Source organism: Argiope bruennichi, chromosome 9, assembly GCF_947563725.1.
Source record: "Argiope bruennichi chromosome 9, qqArgBrue1.1, whole genome shotgun sequence".
Taxonomy (NCBI): domain Eukaryota; kingdom Metazoa; phylum Arthropoda; class Arachnida; order Araneae; family Araneidae; genus Argiope; species Argiope bruennichi.
Window position 1 is genome coordinate 26,229,722 of NC_079159.1, and position 13,255 is coordinate 26,242,976.

A 13,255-nucleotide genomic window follows, 5' to 3' on the forward strand; every position below is an offset into this window, starting at 1 on the left:
TAGAGCTGCAGTGTTGAAGAATGGCATAAATATCCCTTTTCATAGCTTTAACGTTGTTTTTATTTCTTATAATTGAATTACGGTAATACCTGGTAATTTTTTTATTGTTGCGTCACTTAGACTGCCATATTTCTTTCCACCGAGTGTAAAGCCTCTTTTCTTTTCAGCATCTACTAAATTTCTCAAAGCAGTCCCCATCCTTTTCCCAACATGATTTATGCATTCTATTTTTTGTATCGAGACTTCCTTACCATAAACATTTGAAGCTTTTAGCTCGAGGAATGTTTTAGTGTCTCCATCTCCAACCAGTTCCACGTATCGAAATCCTAGTTTTTCGGAATTCTTCCATAATTTCAAAGCCATATTTACCTCCATTCCTCCAGAAGATCCAACGTAATTAACATCACAAGATGGAGCATGACCTTTTTGCCACACAGCGAATTCCGGTGAATCTTTACCTAAAGCTTTCTTCGTTTGAATACAGTGATTACAAACTTTCGATGAAACCTGGTGATCAATTACATATCCGGTCAGCACGTCGATCACACACCCCACAGCGTAATTTGACGTGTGACCTCTTTTATGCCAAGTAGCATCATAGCTTACAGCTATATCCAAAATATTAGATGAAGATTTGGATAGAAGGGCATGAACTTCTTTAACTTTTTTTAAAGTGTCTTTCTGTTGTTCTTGAAAGTTTTCTAGAGTAGAAGAATGAAAAGATTTTAAGTGTCTAGTGAAAGATTTAGAATCCATGCAAGGCAAGTTCATTATACAAGAAAATTTTTCAAGTCCTGCATGTCCTTTTCCCAGTTCAGTCATAGCAACCACTGTTCTGCGATTAATATCGTATGAGCTTTTCTTATTTTCAATCACATTCGTAGAAGAGTTCTTTGAAAATTTAAAAAAACAGTTCTTGCAAATTACATTTATATCTTGGGCCAAACCAAACTGTTTGCCAATGTGAAGTTCTAATGTATTCTGTTTGCAACAGATACAACAACAACTTAATAAAATATCATGCAATACAGACTGTTTTAAAATGATGTAATTTTCATTTACTTCTTCAGGCAAGTTTTTCTTCACTGGAGAAATTATGTTTCGCTCATCCAAAAGTTTAACAACTTTGCTTTCAGCAGCTACCAAAGTATCACAATCCAAGTTTTGTTTTCGATTTTTTTTTCATGATTTCAGACCGCAAAAGTTGAGATTTCCTTTTTCTACCCATTTTAACAGCTTATGAAACCAAATAACTGCGTAAACTTTCAGAAAAAATTAGAAGAAAACAAACTTTAGAGCAGGGAACTAAAAAGCACGTTGTCTCATGAAATGTAAACACAGAGGTTCAAATAAACACTGAATCTCTTCGTTTCATTTCATTATCGAAGGAGTTGAGTTGTATACAAACTAAATCTAGGATTTAAAATAAATTCTTTAAAAATTTATTTCCAAAAAATCAAAAATTACGCTAAAACAACGCCAGGAAATGTTTGTTTACATTTAAAGAGATGAAGTTGCCATAGCAACGCCTTTTTTACAGTTGGAATTTCAAAGCAGTGGTCAACAAAAATTATGATATCTCCCGTTCTAATTAAGATAGAAACATGATTTTAATGTTATTTTAAGCTGAAACGCATGCAGGATTTTTTCAGCTAAAAAAGAATTTGAAAATTTGACGATTTATGTGTCCCGGACCCCCTTAAGTTGCTAAAATTTAACAATTTATTATTTTTACAAAATAATAAACCATGAAAATGAATACGAATTATCTTCGAATATAATTTAAATAAACATTATTGATATGACACTCTTCTAGTTGCCGTACGGTGCAAGATATTCAGCAGTTCTGTAGAGGAAAAGGATGTTTTATTCCATGTGAAACACGAGATTTAACAAAAACACAACCGAGATATACTCGATGAAACTCGAATATCAAAATCTAGAATTAAATTTCAAACTCAAAGAAACTCGCACTGGAATGAGACAGAAAATCTCTAATTAAAAAATAGCAAAAGTGTACAGCTACATTTCTCTCACTGCATTCAATGCATATATGAATCCACTTCTAATGTTTCCCTTTTATGGTTCCCCGACAGGATAAAAAATTTTTTAAAGATTCTTCGTATCTCGGTTTCTAAATGAAATATCGCTATAAGTCTTTTTGTTTCAAGAATTTAAATGCGGTCACCAAAATTGTCACCAAGTAGCCAAATAATCTCTCAGGCTTGGGCGATGGTTGAGCGTCATTGTTAGAACCGCCATTCGTTATCCATGAAAATGTCTCAAAATCTATCTTACGATAATTGTGTATGGAAACAATTTTATAAATACGTAACAAGAACTATAAAGCAAATCAAATTTAAAGCATAAATAGATAAAGAAGCCTTCTTTTCTATGCAAAAAATGAGAATTCATAAAAATAAAATTCTTTGATTACTTCATATCTACGTTGAGGTTGATTTTTAATTCCAAAAGTAATAGTTATATTTATGCAAAAATACTGGTTTGTTGGTCGATGAAATAAACAGTCCTTCAGTAACATAAGACGATGACTTTTATTAACATGAAGAGACGAATACAGAGACGACAAATATATACACCCGAGACGAAGGCAGGCAATACACAGCAGCACACTACAACACACAGTATCCCGCAAGTAGTAAACGGTAGCAATAACAACCACAGCACACAGAGCGGCCAGACAGAATTCAGAAGAAGGAGGGAATTCACGTAGCTTCACTCTATGGCCTTTCCAAACGTCTGCAATTATTCACTATCTCCTTATTTTAGATGTATCTAACTGAGACTCACTACAACACGACTGGCTACTCCACACACGACACGATGTTGCTTCTACAATAAACGCCAGGACTCGGCACACAGCTCAGTTCAGCAATCGTTTGAGTTCCACTATTCCTTCATTGCTTCGTTATCCCCTCGACGACTTTTTTCACGACTCACGAATCATGTATCGTAATATATCTATTTATATCTTTAGTCGCCACAGAACAATAAACTTTCCGTTTCAAGAACAGAAATTGGTGATATTTCACTCTGGTTTTTATAAACGATCAGAGATGATTGTTATGATTATAATTCTGGTAAGCATCAATAGTTTCTATTTCCTGCGTCAAAAAGTCAATGCAGATAATGTTGCATTTAAATACATTTGAACCCAGTTAAAAAAAAAAAAATCACATATTCTCCTTCCACCATTACAAAGTGCCTCAAAATTATTTCATTTAGCGAAACATATCTACCAATATTACTGGTGAAGACAAAAATATTCATTTTCGTGTTGAAAATACATTTTAATCATCATTTAAAGAAACAACTTTCCATGAAAGAATGAGGATTATTATCGAGCTACGAGTATTAAGCCTCAGAGAAAATTAACTTCATGAATACGGCATCTCAATAGTTTTAATATGTGTTTATCAGTTTGCACTTATCCTCGCCAACAGTACTGTTAGCCCAATCAGTCCTTTCATTTTGATTGAATCTGGATTTCACTCGGAGGTCGAGATCTTCATTAATGCATGAATGTCATTTCGCAGAGAAATGTTCGAATTCAATAATTAGTATTAAAATTGGAATACGTCTTCTTATTAGGAGAGCCTTGTCGTTAATATCTAGTTTCTGTCATTCATTTCTCTGTACTTGATGCTTTCATGCGAGAAGGTTAAATAGATTATTAACAATTAATTCATAATGAAGAATATATATATATATATATATATATATATATATTATTTTCTTGTCAACTAAATATTCCTTTTAAATGACTTGACGATTCTATCCAATAAAATATTCTGATGAACGTTTCTGAGATAAATGTTAAAGCACTTTTATTTCATCATAATGTTGATTTTATTTATTTACTAGCCGCCTCTGCTGATCAACCGGTTCCTAGTTTTAATGCTCGTAAAAAATTTCTGTTAAATATTTTATGTAACTTATCTTTCATAAATGCTTCATCAAAAAATATTTTTTTTAAAATTTCAAATTTTGATAATCGCATAATTGACTCCAAATAATAGAAAGGCCTATGTACCTAAAGTATACCATGTGTTCCTAAATTTTGTGTCAGGTCCTATAAAAGTTCAACTTTAAATTAAACTGGAAATGATTAAATTGCAATTAATACAACAACTTTTTTTGCTGAAACCAATCATTTAAAAAAAATATGAGTATATTGAAAAAAGAATCGTTCAGCAGTTATGTCTTATGTGCACTACAGAATAATTTTCATAAATTATGTAATATCTCAAGAATTATTCAACATTTTTTTCAAATTTATCATAAAATTCAGCTTTTTCTTCAAAAAGATTTAAATGACGTGAGTAACAATATTTTCTTTTCTTTCGGTCTATAAATACACTTAAAAATTTATCAAGTCTAAATTTTACACAGCCCTTTGATACTAAGAAATCGTATTCTCTGAACTATTTTTGACATTTGATCTTTTAAATAAATAAATGAACCTTTCTACCTTTTACTACAAAATCTGATCGATTTATGAAATTTTGAATTTAATAGTTTAAAACAATTGCCATTTTAATAATCTTAGGCCTATCAGTCTTGAGAGACCCTGAGTACTGATTGGGATATCATCTTTGAGAATCGATGAAAAGGTTTAAAATCGCCCTTTTTTATTGAGCAGTCATACTCTAATTTTCATATATCAGTCACCTTTAATGATTGATTTAGTTGATAAGAATGCAAGAATGCAAGTTGATAAGAATGCAATCTTTTGATTTAAAATATTAGTATGTCAAGAAGATTTCTTTAAATTTGATTCACGCAACCGAGGATCTAGATAAAAGCTAAACATTCATAATTTATTAGAGCATATATTGATTCAAATTAAATAAAATATAATAATTTACTTCATTTATACCATTTTAACACATGTATTTCCATTTATTCCATTATTAAAGGATTACTTATTAACCATTGGATCCAAATATGATTTATTTAATTATTAATATAGGTTTTGTAAAAAATCATAGAAAACTTCGTCTTGCATTTATTTTATAGAAAAAATTCTATCTAATAATTTCTTAATTATTTCCTTTCATTCAGACGCGTGCTGAAAATTATACTTTTCTAAGTCTGCAGTAACAATTAACTTATTTTTTTTTTAATTTGAGCTTTTGTGAATGTGATGGAAACTCGTTGACAAAAGTTAATGTTTTTCCTATGCACGCGTAACATGCTCATGCATTTAAAATTTTATTTTTACTTTGTGCGAAATTAATTTTGAAAATTAAGATTCGATTATTTACTAAAAAACTCATTCAAAAAAGCAATTTAATTTATTGCTAAAACAATACATTATAGGTTAAAACATAACATTTATAGGTTAAATTTAATTTTGTGAAAATAATTTTTTGAACTTTAATTTGATGTGAAATTTTGAGGGATATTATTTTCGGAAATTATCATCAAAAAACGCAGAAATTTTGCTTAATTTTCACTTAATTAAAATTCTAATAAAAAATTTAAAAAAAGGCTCCAAGGTGCTCAAATTTGGTAGCTGTAGGTTCAACGTTGTGACCTGGAGCGCCAACACACACACACACACAGATTTACATGAACGAAGAATGATACCATACAATAAGTATAAAACGAGGAGAGTTAAATAAATAAAATTGTGTAAACATATTTAACATCTATAATTTAGAACCCTATCAAATTTTAAGCCAAATCCAATAAAGGAATGTCCGAATTTCTGTCGGTCTGTATTTAAAGATTAGTTTTTCGCTAATGTGAGATATTTATTTTTATTTAGTTTAGTTACTTTACAACGCCCCGTTGTAAAGAAACACGGGCTATTTTGGGACGGACCTAGTAATTTTGAACCGCGGTCAGATGACGAGGATGACACCTGATATGGTGCCCCTTCTCCACGCTACAAGGACGTTTGACCCTGACGGATTTAAAGTGCAACTGACCCCTTTACACGAAGGTCTTTTGGTGGAATCGGGTGTCAAACCTGAAACCCTACGACTCATGAGCGAGACCTAGGCCACCGTGGCCCAGTATTTTCAGAAGCATAATAAACAAGATAACTCAAAAACACAATGAGTAAATTTTATCAAATTTGTATAAAGTAATTCACATTATACAATACATCTAAAACACAAATTCACGTTCATATGAGAGTATGCGAGAAAGTTTTGGAGAGACCATTAACACTGATTGCAATGACTCGATAATGCTTTGGGTTAAGATATGTTTCCTTCGTCCGTTTGAGAACGATGACATATTATCAGTTCTGTGTATGGCGCATGCGCTTATCGTTGCCAGTTTAAACTATGTAATATTCTCATTGCATCTCAGAAAGAGAACTAGTAGCGGTTTTACTATTATTTTTATTACATAACAACGTTAAATTATTAACATGTAACAATCTCATTGCATCTCAGAAAGAGAACTAGTAGATGTGATTTTTTTTTTAATTATTATATAACAACTCATGCAATGAAATTAAAATATATTATACTTTAAAATACATTTATCACTAATGTAGATATTTATTTGTTGTTTTCAGTTTAGGAGCAACAATCTCTTTTTCTTCAGAATTGTCAACGTCGAACAGTCAGGACTTTATGCGCCTGGTAGAGATATTTTATGCTTGAAGTGAAGGGATAAAATGAGATTTTTTAAAAAATATTTTTGCTCAAAATTGTGATTTAGTTTCATAATGTTCAGAAAATTTAGAAATACCGAATAATATTAATTGGGAACTATGCCTATTCGCTGATGGCACACTATGTGAGTTTGTAGTAATTTAAAAATAAATTTAATGAAAGCAATCTTAAAAATGTATTTTTATTAATGCACTAAAATTATATGTGGAAGGCATTAGCTTTTAATTTTTAATTAATTTTATAAATGTTACAAAATCTTGAAATTACTTTTTTCTGAATTTGTTATATATATATATATAGTAAGATTAAAAAATGGCACCAAATAAAATTGCAGATTGCAGAATTCTGTCTTCAAAAATATGAAACTAATCAATTAAAATTTAAATTAATTAGAATGCGATAAAAATGGTGCCGATTAAAATTCCAAAATTGAATCACATTAGACAGTAAATGGAAATTTGGTTGCAGAATTCTGTTTTCAAAAATCTGAAAATAATCAATTAAAATGAAACTAATCAATTAAAATTAGAATTAATTTTAACTTAATTTAACCTATATACAATGAGATAAAAAAATTGCACCAAATATAATTTCGAAATCGAAGCACATTAGATAGTCAGTGGGGATTTAATTGCAAAATTCTTTTTTTTTCTCTCAAAAATAATAAAACTAATAAAGTCAAATAAAAGCATGAATAAATTGAAAGATCACGGTAATGAAAGAAACCAGCAATTCCTATTTCAGTTATTCTAATATTACAGCTTTATCGCTAGATGATTGTAAATTTTTTTATGATAGGGGTGTTTTTTAAACATTGTTACGTTTACTTAAAAGAAACAATGATCATAGCAGATAGGTGAATAAAACATTCCAAGAATATTATTCTGAATCTCAAAAAATAAGAACTCATCAAGACACATGTGTTTCTGAACATTCACTGGGAATTCCACAATCGTTCTTAGTTCGCACACAACAGATAGGAACTGCTCCCAGTTTACTCTTTCTTTCCTTTACCTTTACAATTCTAATTTATTATTTATTTTCTCTCTTTGGAGGTGTTCTATTTCGATACCTCTAGGTAAAGGCAAGCTTCCTATTTATCAGTGAGCTGTTATTTTTACACCTGTACTTTTCTGACACCTCCTCGAGTATTGGGAGTCGAAAACTGCATTGAGTTATTTTCTCAAACATTATTTAAAGGTCAAAGCCCAAGGGAAAAAGTTAAAATGGGTAGAATTTCGAAAATGTTCGAATATATAAAAGATAAAATGTAGCAATTTGTTCCTTTTATGTAAAAACCTTTTAGTGCAGCGGCTAAAATGATATCATAATAGACGAAAATAGCAAACGATATATATAGCTCACTGATTGATGAATTCATTTCATGTTTACCAATTTATTAATCTCAGAAAATTGATTCTAAAACCAATGGATGTATTTTCTGGAATCTTTAAATTAAATATTTTTTAAGAAATTTGAAGAATAGAGAACGAAAAACAGGTATAACATAGCTGTATTTAATTATATTAGTTATAGAAAACATTTTACAGAAAATAATTTGATTATGTAGCACAATTACTATTCAGCTACAAATGTTAGTTTATAATTTTTGTCGTTTTATCCACTTCTGAAGGCCTACTCTACTACCCCATCGTGGTGGAGGGGTGCTCCTGTTCAGAAATGATGAAGTGCTTCAAAAATGTACACTTTTGGAGAGGTCACTCGAGATCTGGAGGTTATTACATTCTTATGATAGATTCGCAGCAGAAGCAGAAAGGCGCTTTGTGCTTAGATAGACTTCTCTATTTCATCACAACGTCTACAGACAAATTGAAAGAGTTCCTTTCTCTATACCATTTGTTTAAAAATTTTAGATTCATGGAAATAGTCTAATGAAATTAGGAATATAATATCTTAAATAATTAGATAGGATATATCTTTTTTTCCCATTTTTTAAATATGAAATATTTAAAAAGTTTCGGAAAAAATTTACATATGAACTTGCATTATCCATTTGTTATGAAATGTTCAATAATTTATATAAGCAATTTGCTGTTAATAAATGTCCAAAGCTGATAAAGCCAATGTTTGCTATAGCCTTTTGAGCATAAGCTTCAAAAATATCATTGATGATGTCATTTTTATCGGTTTTACACTTTTTTTTTAAATAAATGCACGATTGAAATGGTATCCATCAAATTAATAAGAAATCCCTTGCTTACCTGACAAGAAAGCCCATCTTTGATGGCAGTTGACTGAAAATATATTTACAGCTTTATGAATCCCACAGGAGTGACACCTCAGGTATGAGAATTAGAAACTTCCGATATGCTGGTTAGATCTCACAACTCAGAAAGGTACACAATTTGTGTGGGAATGGCCACCGACTGTATATGACGGAGAGTGCCTTCTATTGTGACCGGTGATGGTCTTTAGAACACAATTTTAGTTCCCTCCAATGCTGTTGAGGCGGTCCGGTCATACAGATATTTCCATGTGCCTCGGGGCAGGTCGGAGAAGAAAATTTATGATTAGCGCTTTAGGAGTTAGCTTTTTCTCATATTTCTGGAAAAAAAATGTTCATGCTTAGCAATTATTTTAAGAATAACCAAGTAGATCATTAATATCTTGGAAACTACGTTACAACTATATCGAATCAAACGCGTAATAAATATTATTCTAGGTTTTAATCCGAAAATTACTGAAATTTCAAAACAATGCAGACTGCAGAATCGAAATTAATAGTTTTACGAATCTTGCATGAATTTTCATTTCCTTATTCCATTGAAAAATAATTAGACAATTATTCCTATAGAATATATGAGTTATTTTACATTTATTTGTGACTAAAGATTGAAGTACTTTTTTATATAGTTACTGAAAACAAGTAAATGTGTCAAGACACAAGTACTCATCCAATTGGCGATACATAGGAAAACAATTCTAGCAAAAAATCAAAGTCTAAATAGCTCTCTTGAGATTCTTTCATCAGAAGAAAAGGTATCATTCATTCATCAGAATTAAAAATTATATTTTAATGAATACTACTCAGTATAAATTAATTCAACAGCTATCATAACTCAATTTGGAATTGTGATTAAGAAAAGTACTATTAAAGTGAAACTACCATTTGAAAATGTACCAAAAATCATTATCGATACTGGATAATGATATTTTTATTTAAAGAAAAATTTCCTAAATTGTACTAATTAGAAGTGTACCAATTACTTTTTATTATTAATAAGAAATAACCAATTACTTACGCAATTCTAAATGTAATTAATTCCATTCTCCATCAAATTATCGATAGCTTCCTTAACAGCGTTAAAGTTTAGGGTAATAAGTAACCAAAACACGTAATGTTCGATAAAACTAGACTCATTAGAACACTAGCTTTCTTTTTGATACTAATTACAAAGTTCGAACATTTCCCTGCAAATCGGTATCCATGCATTAATGAAAGTGAGATTAACTACTGAAGACTGACTGAAATCCAGAAATACCTCTGATGAGAGGAAGGCATACGCATTGAGCAAAAATGCTGAGATAAATATGATGACAAGTGAAGACAATAGCCGTAGTTCAGCTTATAGGAACTTTCAGAAGACATAATTATAGAGTAATTTTCTCGAAGTAGCTGCGATCGATAATAATTTTCGACGACTGATGAAATGGTAACATATTTCAGTAAATGTTCATTAAAATGCACACTAGAGTCTAATTAAATAGTTTTTTTACGTGCTATGGCTTGACTATCTATTTTGATTAATGGAATAAGTGTTTTGATACGCGCATTACTGTGATAAAATTGTAATTTGCCATATTTCTATGACTATCGTTATTTAGAAGCGCATGGCCCAACGGTGAATGTTTTGTGCACTTTATCATATACTGAAGTTATTGGACCTTTCTTCTTTGCTGAAACAACAATAAACTCCGTGACATGCCTTGACATTCTGGAGATGTATGCGGTTCCTCAGATGCAGCAACATCAGCCAGATGTGATATTTCAACAGGATGGTGCACCCCCACATAGGGGTATGATTGTATGCGACTTTTTAGACGAGAACGTTCCCGACAGATGGTGTGGAAGAAGTGGACCAATCCCATGGCCTCCGAGATCACCAGATATAACACCGCTGGACTTCTTTCTATGGGGGTTTGTCAAGAACATTGTGTGCAAGACCCCTGTGCCCTCCCTTCATGAACTAAAGCGCAGAATTGTTACTGCGATCCAAAATGTTACCTCACAAGTGCTGGAGAACACTTGGAGGGAATTCGAATTCGTCTCGATGTATTACGAACCATGCGCAAATTCATTAATCTTTTTAATATCATTAATAATATTCTTTGAGTTGTAATTTTCGAATACATAATCGCCTTCAGCTGAATGCCTACAAAGTGCAAATTGTGCAAGCTTTATACTTTAATATCATTAATAAAATTCTTTGAGTTGTAATTTATGAATACGCAATCGGTTTTTGCGTAATATTTTTTATTCTAAGGTTATGAGGCACGGAAACCCCAACAATAATTAATGAACACCCTGTATTACGAATAAAAATGTGAAAAATAAATGCTTGCTGAGTTGCGTTTTTGTCTAGAAATGATGTGTTTGATGTTGTAGCATTGCATTAAGAACACATATGGTGTGGTGCAATAATACATTCATTGTGTATGCTTGACTAATCTTTTGGTGGTTTAAATTGAAGAAGGTAGAATGTTATAGAAAATAGTATTTTTATATTATTATATATATTAGAACATGTTATTTTATAATAAATATTATTTATATTATATTATGAGGATTTTTCCTTGAATTGTATATTCGTTCAATTTATAAATTCTGTGTTTTTATAATTGTAATCGTAATTACATTACGGTCAAGATTACATGTGCATTAAAATATAAAATTATGACATTCCAACCAGCATTATTTGAAAGGAACGAATAATTTCTAATAAAAGAAAAATCCAATTAAGCTGGTCCTAATATGTCCGGAATTCTTAATTAACTGATATAAAAAAATAGCTCACAGAAGAGTTTTAACTCTGAATGTCTAGAGGAAAGAAATGAGAAAAGTACGTTCTTTACTTTATAAGGAATGTAAAAAAAATCTTTTTTTTTCTTCTTTTTTTTTGCTATAGAGGATTTAGTAAAAGCCGTTTAGATAAAAAAAAAAAAAAAAAAAAAAAACTTCGTGAATCGAAATAACGTTATGTGACAAGAAAATCTGCATAAGTTCAATGTAAGCGAGTTTTTTCTTTAAAGTTTCAAGAAAATTTTAACATTTTATCACACTAAATAAAATGTTCGATATTTCAATGGTTTAAAAGTGTTACTTCTTATTTTTTTCTTCATTTTTAATAATCTTTTTCTTTTCAGAAAGTAATCATTGAATAATATTTTTTTTAAACAAAATTTGTTAATTTGTGAATAATATTTTGAAATAAAATAAAAAAATATCTCAATATCATTTGATGAGAACTTAAAGGTTTTTTTTATCGGATTTGCATTTTTCAATGAGCTAATTTGTAAGAATTATAAGCCGTTAAATAAATAACAACTTACTTAAAATGTATTAAAAACATTGATTGTTAATATCAGAATTGTTTTCAAGTTTTATATGTAACCATATGTAAAATTTAAGAAAATTTCTTTGAAAAAATAATTAAAGAAATTTTTGTGATATATAATTGTATGAATTATTGACAGGTTTATTTATTTATTTTGTAAAAGGAAATGAAAATAAACTCTTCGGAACCAAGTTGTTTCGTTAAAGGAATAAAAAATAAACTCTTCGGAACCAAATTTTTTTGTAAAAGGAATCGAGAATAAGCGCTTAGGAACATTTTCTTTTTTTTTTTTCTGTAAAAGGAAATAAAAATAAACTCTTCGGAATCAAGTTGTTTTGTTAAACGAATTAAAAATAAACTCATCGGAAAAAGGTAACAGGAAATAAAAATAATGACTTAAAAACGTTTTTTTTTTTTTTTTTTTTTTTTTTTTTTTTGTAAAAGGAAATGAGAATAACTAAATTTTTTTATAAAAGAAATTATAAATAAATTTTCGGAACCATTTTTTTTTTAAAGGAACTAAGAATAAACTCTTTGGAACCAATTTTTTTCATATAGATATGGAATGTATATATATAAATTATTCTTCTTAATGCAATCGAAAATTCTTTATTCCTTAACAAAAATACCAACTCAACCAAAACATAAGTATTCAATTTTGAATGTAAAATACACTTTAACGAAACATTTAGCGAAATATCTCCTCATCACAGAATAAGGATTATTATCGATTGACTCTCTGAGGAAATTACCAGATGATTAAGACGTCTGCAAGGTCGAAATTGCTAAACTCTTGAATTTCTTTTTGTGATGGCTTCTCATCTATCCTGTCTAAGAATATTTTTGCTCGATATCTATCCCTTTCATTCAAACATTTGATTTCGTGTGATTCCGGATTTCACTCAGCGGCGGGGAGTTAATCTGACCTTCATTAATGCATGAGCATCATTTAGCAGGGAAATGTTCGAACTCGGTAATTAGCATCAAAAGGGAAATGTGTGTTCTAATTAGTAGAGACTGTGT